General features: G+C 36.5%; 1 protein-coding gene across 1 annotated transcript in view; it reads right to left on the reverse strand.

Annotated features, from left to right (window-relative positions):
- The window catches only part of LOC111089881 (discoidin domain-containing receptor A-like), a gene marked incomplete at both ends in the record, with an annotated part of 29,671 nt that overhangs the window by 7,764 nt on the left and 9,720 nt on the right, over positions 1-12,187 (reverse strand). The window lies entirely within an intron of this gene.

The raw sequence follows: 12,187 nt of genomic DNA on the forward strand, positions 1-12,187 counted from the left end.
TAAATTAGGGACAGCTAGCGCAGATAGCCCTCGTGTAGCTTTGCGTGAAATTCAAAACAAACGAACAAACCTACCAAGCTATTTCGCCATTATTTTAATACTCCTCTATCCTTGTGATGTTCTTACATTTCACCCAGAAAACGTCTTTGTATTCTCTGTCCTCCTCCTGCTCTCATCCTCATTTGATGGCAAGTCGTCGGATACATCTCTAAGTTTACCGCTGTAATACATAGATATACTTCTCTTCACCACTAGAGCTTTGACCTCTCTTACGGCTAACTTTTGGAGCAATTGGTGTGACATCATGATTACATCCACACCTGCTACACTTGTAACAATTGGGACATTTTATTGTTTTACATTTGCAGTTTAGCTTTGGACACGACTTCGTTTCCACCTCGACAAGAACCGTTCCAGGTATCGGGATTTGGATCTTGGGTAGGTTCAGGTTCAAATTGATCTCTTACTTCCTACTGTGTTATTGTAATTTGTGTTTTCATAGTTGTTTGCATATTTATTGTTTGTCTCCTTCTCAGGTCCGTGTATTTTATCTAATTTCTGTTGTGTTTATCGTGCAGACTTGTTTTCTTACTCGACAAGAACAAACATTCAGAGAATTTGGCTCGTTGTCACAAAAGTTTTTCACAAGTCTCACCAAAAGTTCGACAATGGTAAGTTTTTCTATATATAATGTACTACAATAATTCCATGACCTTTGTCCAACTCTAAAAAAACAATTGTAACTTCTTTGGATGTTATCCAATTATAGATCCATTTCTAGATTCCTCATAGAATAATGCATATTCTTGTAGATGTTCAGAAAAAAAGAAAAGTCCAAGTGGCGGATATAGCTCCTCCTACAAAGTGTCTTGCTATTACTGACTCAGAGGTTGCTTGATAAAAGTTCAACCCTTAGCTACTAGAAGTACATTTTATTGGGGTCAAATAGCTCCTAAAAAAGTTGTTTTCTTCAGAAAAACTATAGTTTACTTTTTAAAAAAGTCGGTTATTGTATTCAGAAGTTTCTACTAGCGTATGGGCTATATACAAAAACATCCATGCTATTACAAGTATGAAAATTAGTTATTAAAAAAGGGTTAATGTCTATATCATGCTAACGTATTATTATGACTGATGAAATATATAAAATTATGTATATTACAAGAATAATAAGAACTTGTTTGTTTGTTTTGAATTTCGCGCAAAGCTACACCAGAGCTATCTGCGCTAGCCGTCCCTAACTTAGCGGTGTAAGACCCACTCTTGGGCTACTCTTTTACCAACGAACAGTGGGCTTGAGCGTCACATTATAACGCCCCCCCCCCTCGGCTGAAAGGATGAGCATGTTTGGTGGGGGATGGGGATTCAAACCCGCGACCCGCATATTGCGAATCGAGCGTCCTGACCACCTGGCCATAATAAGAGCTAAACCAATAAATGTTTTTGTTGGAAGGCATATCCTTTAACTTTACTTTTAAAAGTTTTAGAAATTGTTAAATGCTGGGTATAAATTGAAATGAATATTGATCTTCTGCTCTTCTATTCACATAGTAATAGAACAGAATATATATATATAAAAGATCCTTATGTTGAAACTTGTTTCAAAACGAGAATACATTTTCATACATTTACTTCTGCTTCTGTTGATGACTGATAGAAATTTTACCTCAAGTAAAAAATAGTATTTGTCACTGTTAGAAAATGGGAAGTGTCGTTACTGTTGCAAGTGAGAACTAGGGACGACAGACTGTTAACAGAAAATAAAATTCTGTTTGTTACCACTATACATTCTAATCTACAAAATATTGGGTATTTTTACTACTCTACAACATGCGAAACAACCCAATGATCTATATAAAAGCCGAAACGTCGTCTCCTTTTCTTTCAATAGGCAGTTGCAGTCCATTAAAGTTTTCAGACCTCGAAACGTTGTCTCCTTTTCTTTCAACAGGCAGTTGCAGTCCGTTAAATAATTTCAAAACTTGAAACGTCGTCTCCTTTTCTTTCAACAGGCAGTTGCAGTCCATTAAAGTTTTCAAACCTCGAAACGTCGTCTACTTTTCTTTCAACAGGCAGTTGCAGTCCATTAAAAGATTTCAAAACTTGAAACGTTGTCTACTTTTCTTTCAACAGGCAGTTGCAGTCCATTAAATTTTCAAATTTACTAAGTCAATATTTTAGTAACCAGCCTGCCTCTATATAAACTCCACCATTACGTTAATGTGATCATAATTATCTAAATCTCTTCAGCATCAGGCTTAAAATTCACTTTAAGTGCGGTGAAGTCGATTAAAGATGTGGCCCGATTAAATTACAACAATAGGTGGAGCTACGAACGGTGCACTCTTATTGAAAGAGGTTATCGCTAGGGGCAATGTTTCTACTTGACTGGGCAGAAGAAACTGACTGCCAGAGCAGACAAAGCAAATTACCTCATGTGATATATTCGTTTTGTTTTACTTCATTCTGTTTCCCTTTTTCTTATTCTACCGTTGAGAGATGAGAAGGCAAAGTTGATTTTTCCGATTCGTTGTTTTCTGCCAACGAAAAGGTGTCATTATCTACACTTTGCTTGTTCATTTAAGGAAACTTTTTGAAAGCCTGTAATTTATTTTAACAATCGAAAATAATCCCGAGTTACAATCTCGCTAATTGGATTCCGACGGATCTTATAGCCCCTACAATAAATAGTTAAGGTTACCCTGTGCGGCTTTCGTGTTTTTTTTTGTGTTTTATTTTTTTTGGGGGGGGGGTGTTTTTTGTGTTTTTCTTTTTGACAAATAGATGCATATAGTTGTAAGTCTGTATACATTAGGATAACAATTACTTAAAATATGTCATGTTGACGTCACATTACACAACCAAAACTAGCCAGCTGTGCAAATCTGACGTCATGTAATGTGATTTAAAACTAAATAGATAGCTAAACCTACACGGACTCGTTATCTTTTTGGTTGATGTGGATGTCGGTAAGCGGAAAGCTATACAACTGGCTATCTGTGCTCTACTCACCACGGGTATCGAAACCCGATTTTTAGAATTAAGACCTCGTAGATTTACTGTTGAACCACTAGGGGGTGGGGAGGTAAATGTATTTGGAAAAGTTAAAACTGAGGTCAGATGTGACTCCCACTTCTTCAGAAAAGCTGTAAAACTTTACAGGACAGTAACCTCCGTCAGACCTACATAGGGGGCAAATTTACTGATGATAAAAACGCACGCTGAGGGTTTCTTTACGTGCATTTAGCGTTTCCAAATCGCATCCGGGGAACTTCGTCACCGTAGATGTAGCGAGAAAGCAAGCACGCTTATAATTATCCCACAATAAAGCAGAATTTTTAAAGTACAGCGAGACTCGTGTGGTTACTAAATATTACAAGCTTTATTAATGAATGTCGTCTCTCGAGAACGCTGTTCGACAAAAAACTAACGGATTTGTGAGCAATGTGGTACAAAGATCGTGCTGGTGGACTAGATGAAAGAACGCAGTAATGAATATTTGATTGTTCATATTCTATAAATATGACACCATTTTATACTAACTGCGTGTATCTATTTAGAGAACGTTATAAATTCTGTTTAACAATTAACTCGAAAAAAAAATAGGTGGCACTTTGAATAAATAATATCTATCAAATATGCATAAAATAAACAAGATACCAATAAAAGAATAATTATTTAACAATCTCACACAGAATAAAAAATGGGGGGGGGATAAAGAGCAGGTATAAAAAATTAACAGTTATATAGAATATTAACTTTTAATACCGTTAATAATTAATCATTTAAATGTTACATAAAATGCAGTATACCAAAATACCAGCATTATAACTCACTGTACCGAAATCATCCAATCAGAGAGAACTAAATCTCTCTGTTAATCACACAAAAAACGAGATTTAATCGATAGTTAGTAAAGAATAGTTGCAACCACACGAATGTTTATTTATTGAAATTAACCTTTCAAAACGTCACGTATTTTGCAGGCGGAATACAGGTGCAGCGTTAACTTCAGGCACATGGACGGGTGGTTAGGGCGCTCGACTCGCAATCTGCGGGTTCGAATCCCCGGCACACCAAACCTACTCGCCCTTTCAGCCGTGAGGGCGTTATAATGTGACGGTCAATCCCACTATTCGTTGGTAAGAGAGTAGCCCAAAAGTTGGCGGTGGGAGGTGATGACTAGCTGCCTTCCCTCTAGTCTTACATTAGGGACGGTTAGCGCAGATAGCCCTCGTGTAACTTTGCGCGAAATTCATAACAAACAAACAAACCTTCAGGCATTATGACGCTTATGCACTGATTCTTGTTGTCTGATGCAATGATACTTTCGTTTTTAATCATTGATAAAATAAAAGCCTTGATACATTTTATCTTTTTTCCATTTCTCGTAATTAAATGCATTGCGTTGTCAGTCGTCTCACTTCTTTGTCAAATATGATAGAAACACATTCTGTAAAGTGTAGGTGTTTTTTTATTATTTTGTTTGCATAAAGCACGTTTCCATTTTGAAAGCTCCACCTTTGTTTTTATTTTTTATTTTATACTACTGAATGATCAATTAATGTAAACCTTTTGTGTAATTAATCAAGGTGTTTTTACTATGTTTTTCATTTTATGATAATAAATATTTTGCTGCACTCTGCCTTTCCTTTTGTCATTTTGTGCTTTTTAGATGCACCTTTCCTCTTTTATCCTGTATTACTGAATGTCCATGTAAGGCCCACGCTTTTTCTTCAATGTTTATGATCAATCGACCTGACTAAGCATATTTATTTTACACTCCACTCCAGAAAAGATTAATGAAGAATTGAAAACAATGAAGGGAGCTTGTGTACACATTTGACGATCAAACCGTCGGCCTGGCAACAGCAGCCAAACACAGACGTCGGCGGCAGTGTGGGATTCTCCAGATGTCGTTTCAGCTATTAGAGGAATCAACAAATCGTTTTATTCATTTCTAGCAATGAGAAATGCGCCAAAACAAAGCCAGTGGATACGTTCATTCTCTTTAGTTCCACGTTCTCTCTTAAAAGTTGTTGATGGCGCCACCTATATTTTGCTCTGCCCATTAGAGAGAGAGAGAGAGAGAAGCTGTCGCCCGTACCGTCGATTGAAACATCTAGTGTGTATCGCAGTAAAGCCAGTTTTCCTGGCGTTCACAGTTGAAATGTTAACCTATCAAGCAAGAGCAAAGACATGTCTTTAAAGACGAAGAACAGCACATGCTCTTGAAAACGTTTCTTGTTCACACAAAATGTTGCCAAATCAGTTTTACTCTCAAGAACTTGCTTGAAACAGTAGAAAAAAATGACTAAATTGTTAAAAATGTTTCAAATGTTAACACATTCACCCATTTATACAACAGCATATATCACTATTTATTATCACTCTACACATATACATGTAACTGGGCAATTTAGGGCCTAGGGGAGGTCATCATATTTACACCCTTCTTGTGAGTGTCGTAGCAGGCCTTCCAGTAATTTTTCCGCCGCTTTGCGCCCGGGTGGTTGCTCCTCCATAATTACAGGCTCTCCGTTAACGTACACATTTATAAACCCATACAAATTTTTATATATTACAAAGGAAAACAAAACAATTATAATGACTACATTTACATCTACTCATAATAATGGTAGTCTCACTGTTAAAGGTGTTTTCAGCCATAAACTCGACACGAATCGAAACGGCCAACTTTCGACAATATAAAGGAATTGACTATATTTTATAGTCAAATTCAACATTTTCAGCCTCGTAATTGTTTATTTATTTTTGATCTAATAATAACAAAAGACGAATTTCCGTCTAGTATGATCCAGTCGTTTTGGACGTAATAAAAACGATAACATAAAACACGGACTACGAAAGAGCATATTTTTCATTTTTCTGAAACTGGATGGACCGACTTCTCTGAAACCGCAACATGATTAAAGAAAAGTTTCGATTAGAAACTAGGGGGGGGGGGGGGAAACATCACACGTGCAGTTATAAAAACAGTTTAGAAATTCCCTTAAAGCCTCCTGCATGTCATAGATGACAGCTGGGATCATAGCTAAATATTATTATAATCGACTCACCATGTCTATACTGGAAATAATCCATAATATTAACTAGCCTCAAGCGACAAATCTAGCCACTGTAAATTAGCCAACATTACCAGTGAGGGAAAATGAAAACACAAAGCGTTAGCAAATCTCAGAATGAATATTGCAGATGGCAAGGTAAAAAAAAAAAAACGTATAAAGGGTTTACAATAATAATCTGCGCTTCTTACCAGATATTAAACAGTTTAACCCGGGGACCCGTCTTTAGGAACCATTCCTTCAATAATTATACAAACGTGTATGCATGAATGCTAATTTAAACGCTTCGTTGCAGAACTGGGTCTAATTGGTTGTTTCCACGATACAATAATAAGAACTTGGCTGAGTTAGTTAAATTTCTGAGAATTAAAAGCTGAATATATATATATATATATATATATACTACCAATAGTAGTTCTCGCCTTTTACTTTAATATAGTAATGTACATTGTTCAATTAGACTAGCATTAATTTATTTAACAGTATGTGACTAAAAAAAATAAAACGTTATCAGTTAGTGAAGATAAGTTGGAGTTTGCTAAGTTGTTTATTTATGAAGACACACTTTCGACAAATGAAGAGGATGAAGAGTTCTTTAGTCCTGACAAGCAGTACAAATAAGGGAATTGATTCAATTAGTTCGCTATTCTCATGGGCAACATTTGTTTTCCTTAGTCTTCTAGAAACGCTTGCGTTAAAACAATCAGTTTGTTCTTAGAAATGCCTCATTGATCAAGGTAATGGAAAAATTAAAGCTTCCTTTTCAGTGTTGTCACCTTACATAAATGAATAACGTGGGCTTTAAGTTCCAGTAAGAAAGAAAAAAAAAGAAGAAAGACTGAAAGTTTAGATTATATGTGGAAAGATTGATTGTGAAAAGGAAAACAGCATTTCTACTTTGAAACGTTTTTAGGTTATTTTTTTTAAACCTTAAACAAGTACAAATGGAAGTTAGTCTACAGACATATTGAATTAAACAAATTCAAAAAGAAACTTTACGTTGCACTTGTTTTTACATACATTCTGTCCCTTTTCCCGTTTCATTTTTCATGTCATCAGATGCAGAATGTTTCCAGGTAAAATATGTTTGGGTTAGATAAAATGGACTTGGTTTACCATTAACAACCGTTCACAAGACCGAAGAAAAATGGGAACCTATTTCGTTTTATGGGAGGGACCATCTGGACCGTGACGTTTCTATTTCTTTAAGATTACGTGGTCGGTTTTCATTTGACAGAGCTTGTTGAGGACCCAGTTCTATTAGCGTTAGAAGAGCATAAAGCCACGTGGAGCTAGCGAGTGCACGCGGAGGTGAGATCAGGATGGTAGTGGAGAGGAGGAGATTGGAGTTGTTGTTGTTGAGCATGTGAAGTAAAATGACTTGGAGATTTACCATAAAAGATGACATGAGAAATTCTGTTGTTGAAAACAATAGCTTTGTAAAATATCACCTAACGTTTTCTCAAGTCAGATATCAAGTCTACTGGAAGATCTCGTGTTTTATCAAATACGAAAGAAATAAAATAGCAAAGGAACAAACAGATGCATTGACGTAAAATATCTTAACGCAACAGGATTATCACTCCCATTCCCCCCTCACCCCAAGTCTTCATTAACGTTCACCGGCCTTAGGAAAATCTTTTTTGTAACCTGAAGTTATGATCGTGGAAATCTTGTTACAGCAAGCCCTTCACAAAAGTCCAGGATATATATATAGAGAGAAGTCCATAGAAAAAGACAAGTCCTGGAGGGTTCTTCACGCAAAATAAACAGAATATTTACTTCTTAATTATTCCACACCAATGTTCTAGTTGAACCATGACACGATATTCTAATAGCCAGGAGAGATATATGCTTGACACAATGGACGAAATGACACACTTTGACAAAAGTTGAGATTTCTCGATCTTTACAACACATCCGAGCGCACACTTATTTAGGGTATGGTTTGGTCCCAAATTTAGTAGTGATAAACTAGAGAAAAGGCATCTAGTCAACACCGACAACTCTTGGGCTTACTCTTTGACCAATGAATAGTGGGATTGACCGTCACGTTATAGCGCCCATACGGTTGAAAGATCGAGCATGTTCGGTACCGAGGATTCGAACCCGTGATTCTCGGATTGCGAGTCGAGTACCTGCCATTCATGCCAGGCCTATGCATGTATGTGCATGTGTTACCAATCGCTGTTCAGCTTTTTATAGTAAAATTATTATTTGTTAATTTTAAAAAAAGCCTACTGAAACATAATTATTCATATCAGCCCTAATTTATATTTTAAGCATATACTTTTTTATTACCACCTCTTCTCAAGAACATCATTTTAACTATATTTTTATTTCAAATACTAAATTGAACTTCTTAATAATGTGACATAGTTTTCTGCACAAATTTACTGTTGTTAATCATAGTTTTTACTTTTACGAAAAAAAAAAAACATTAGAAGAAAAATAACGTTTTGACACCAAACATGCTCGCCCTTTCAGCCGTGGGGGCGTTATAATGTGACGGTCAATCCCACTATTCGTTGGTAAAAGAGTAGCCCAAGAGTTGGCGGTGGGTGGGGATTACTAGCTGCCCTCCCTCTAGTCTTACACTGCTAAAATAGGGACGGCTAGCGCAGATAGCCCTCGTGTAGCTTTGCGCGAAATTCAAAAACAAACAGCTTCAACGAAACGTGTTTTTTATCATTGTTGAGTTTTTATATGTAACTTTTAATTTTTTTTATAAGTAAATATTAGATATAGGAATTTACGGTTCAATAGGTTTAGAAAAATGAAACTATTGTGTTTTAAAAGTGATATCTAATTTTTCTATTTTAGAGACTTAGAGCGAAGTTTTGCTTAGAAAACGGAAACTATTCTGTTTTAAGAGTGAAAAATTATTTTTGTTCCGCCAGATCCACCTACACTTGCATTGTGGTTTTAAAAAATTTACAGTGAAGTTAGGCTTGGAAAACAGAAACTACTGTGTTTTAAAAGTGATATTTGGTTTCAGGAATTTATGATGAAGTTAGGCTTAGAAAACGGAAATTATTTTGTTTTAAAAGCGATATTTGATTTTTTTTTCGCCATATGCACCTACACTTGCATTGTAGTTTTAAAAAATTTACAGTGAAGTTAGGCTTGGAAAACAGAAACTACTGTGTTTTAAAAAGTGATATTTGGTTTCAGGAATTTATGATGAAGTTAGGCTTAGAAAACGGAAATTATTTTGTTTTAAAAGCGATATTTGATTTTTTTTTCGCCAGATCCAGCTACAGGTGCATTATAGTTTTAGAGATGTACGGTGAAGTTAGGCTTAGAAAACGGAAATTATAGCGTTATTAGATTTTTTTTTCGCCAGATCCAGCTACTCTCGCATTGTGTGTAGCCTTTTTATACAAATGAGTTATACGTGGAACAAAGGAAGGGTAAAACTTAACAAACTTCTATAGTGTATGTGCATCATCAAAAGCTGGGAAGCCGAGTGGAAAACAGTGAAATGGATACTTTGGCAAGAAAAACTATTTTAATTGGAAGGAAAGGCAGAACTTCATTTTGCATGAGTACACTGACGTTTTGGACGGGAAAGAAAACGTTGACGAGCTTTACTTTGGTTTCTTTTGTTTTGCCACATCAGGGGCACGGTGCGGGGCTCAGTTTATTCTTATTACTCTGCACTGTTGCCCAGACGGTGTCTCTCGGTGCACCGAAAGGAAAAATTAAGTCAACCTTAGACCTACGAGCGTTTTGGAGGCGACGTGTGTCTTCAAAGTGGAGACGCCTGGCGTTCCTTTAGATTAATTACACTTTGGATCGACAATACAGCGAAGCTTTATACTGCAGGGAATTAATTACAGAACGAAAAAGTTTCAAATTAGAGCAAAAGAAGCTGAACATTCTTGTGGATAGATTACAGTACATAGTCCCCCACCGCCCCACCCTTCTGACACAGTACGTTCCAAACCCAACAACAGCAGCAAAGTAGCAACAAGCTAGTTAATGTAAAAGCCAAGAACTGTAGCACAGGTTATAAAAACTGTACGTTGAACCGTAGCCAAGAGTTTTTTTTATTATTTTATAAGTCTTACCTTTAAAAAAATAACACAAACACGCACACTGTAGTATATGGTTGTAAATGCGTAGGAAGAAAGTTAAAATACGAGTGGGTGCGTATGTTATCGTCAGGCATTCCAGTGTCACATTCTTTTCTATAATAATGTTGTTAGAAGAGCCTCCTGTTGGGATCAGTTTCCAGCCTTGCCTAATTTTTGTATGTCACGTATGTTCCTATGGTAACATAACACGAGTTGTAATTAATTAGTCCACGACATATTGGCTGCAGCATTACTTCCACCATTAACTCGTATATCAGTCAGATTTACATAAGTTTTCTGATTCCAAACAAAAACGATATTTCTAATTTGTTAATGTCCCAGTCTTGACTTCCACTGTGTGAGCAGCGTATCGATAGTTTGGGAATTAAACTGTCTGACAGTGCTAGACAAACATTTGTACCGTACTGCTGTACACTTTCTACCACAAAGTTACACACGGCTAAGGCATTGCAGTTCCAGGTGTGACATAGTTTGAGATATCCTAACATAAAACATAGATAAGGACACCTTTTCGTAGTTCCAGGTGTGACATCTTTTGAGATCTCCTAACATAAAACATAGATAAGGACATCTTCCCGTAGTTCCAGGTGTGACCTCTTTTGAGATATCCTAACATAAAACATAGATAAGGACATCTTCCCGTAGTTCCAGGTGTGACATCTTTTGAGATATCGTAACATAAAACATAGATAAGGACATCTTCCCGTAGTTCCAGATGTGACCTCTTTTGAGATATCCTAACATAAAACATAGATAAAGACATCTTCCCGTAGTTCCAGATGTGACAACGTTTGAGATATCCTAACATAAAACATAGATAAGGACATCTTCTCGTAGTTCCAGGTGTGACATCTTTTGAGATATCCTAACATAAAACATAGATAAGGACATCTTCCCGTAGTTCCAGATGTGACAACGCTTGAGATATCCTAACATAAAACATAGATAAGGACATCTTCCCGTAGTTCCAGATGTGACAACGTTTGAGATATCCTAACATAAAACATAGATAAGGACATCTTCCCGTAGTTCCAGGTGTGACATCGTTTGAGATATCGTAACATAAAACATAGATAAGGACATCTTCCCGTGTTCTGATAGAAAAAGACAAGACATATGGCTATACTCGTAAAGAAACACGCATGTTTGTGTGTGTACGTCTACATAGTACCGGTTACAGTGTTTTGAGAGTAATAAGCAAAACAAGTGACTTTACTCGCAAGTGCGTGTGGAAAGGACTAGCATATTTTAACAGAAAAAAAAGACAAAGTACACGATAACACTAATGTGCAAACACATAGAAAGGCCTAATATTTTCAGACAGCAAAATGTACAGTCTGGCTGATAAACATGGCCTGGTGTGGCCTAGAATTAACGTGCCGGAATATAAGTCCAAGAGTCCGTGGTTCGCTTCCTGTTGCTGTTAAATCACGCTCTGATCTCCGAGGGCTTTATAAGAGTAACGGTTAGATCTCATTATTCAATTAGAGTGGCTCAAACGTCGGTGATTGGTGCTGTTGACAAATTGCCTTCCCTCTAGTCTATTGGTTCAAATTTAACAACGGCAAGTCCATATAACTCTGGCGTATCTTTGTACGAATATCCGAAACAAACAAAAAATGTATATAAAGGTTCTCATTCTGAGAGATAAAGATAAAACATACGACTTTGATCATATATATATATATATGTATGTGTGTATAAACGCACAAAAGTTTAGCAAATTGTGATGTAACTTTTAAAAAACTGTTATTATATTAACTGCATGTGTTTCTTTGTTTATAATTAAGCACAAAGCTACACAATGGGCTATCTGTGCACTGCCCACAACGGGTATCGAAACCTAATTTTTAGCGTTGTAAGTCCGAAGACATACCGCTGTGCCACTAAGGGGGCCAACTGCATGTGCAGCAAGTTTTTTGTTTGTTTGTTGTTTTAGCGCAAAGCTACACAATGGGCTGTCTGTGCACTGCCCACAACGGGTATCGAAACCTAATTTTT

Source organism: Limulus polyphemus, unplaced genomic scaffold (assembly GCF_000517525.1).
Source record: "Limulus polyphemus unplaced genomic scaffold, Limulus_polyphemus-2.1.2 Scaffold7731, whole genome shotgun sequence".
NCBI lineage: Eukaryota > Metazoa > Arthropoda > Merostomata > Xiphosura > Limulidae > Limulus > Limulus polyphemus.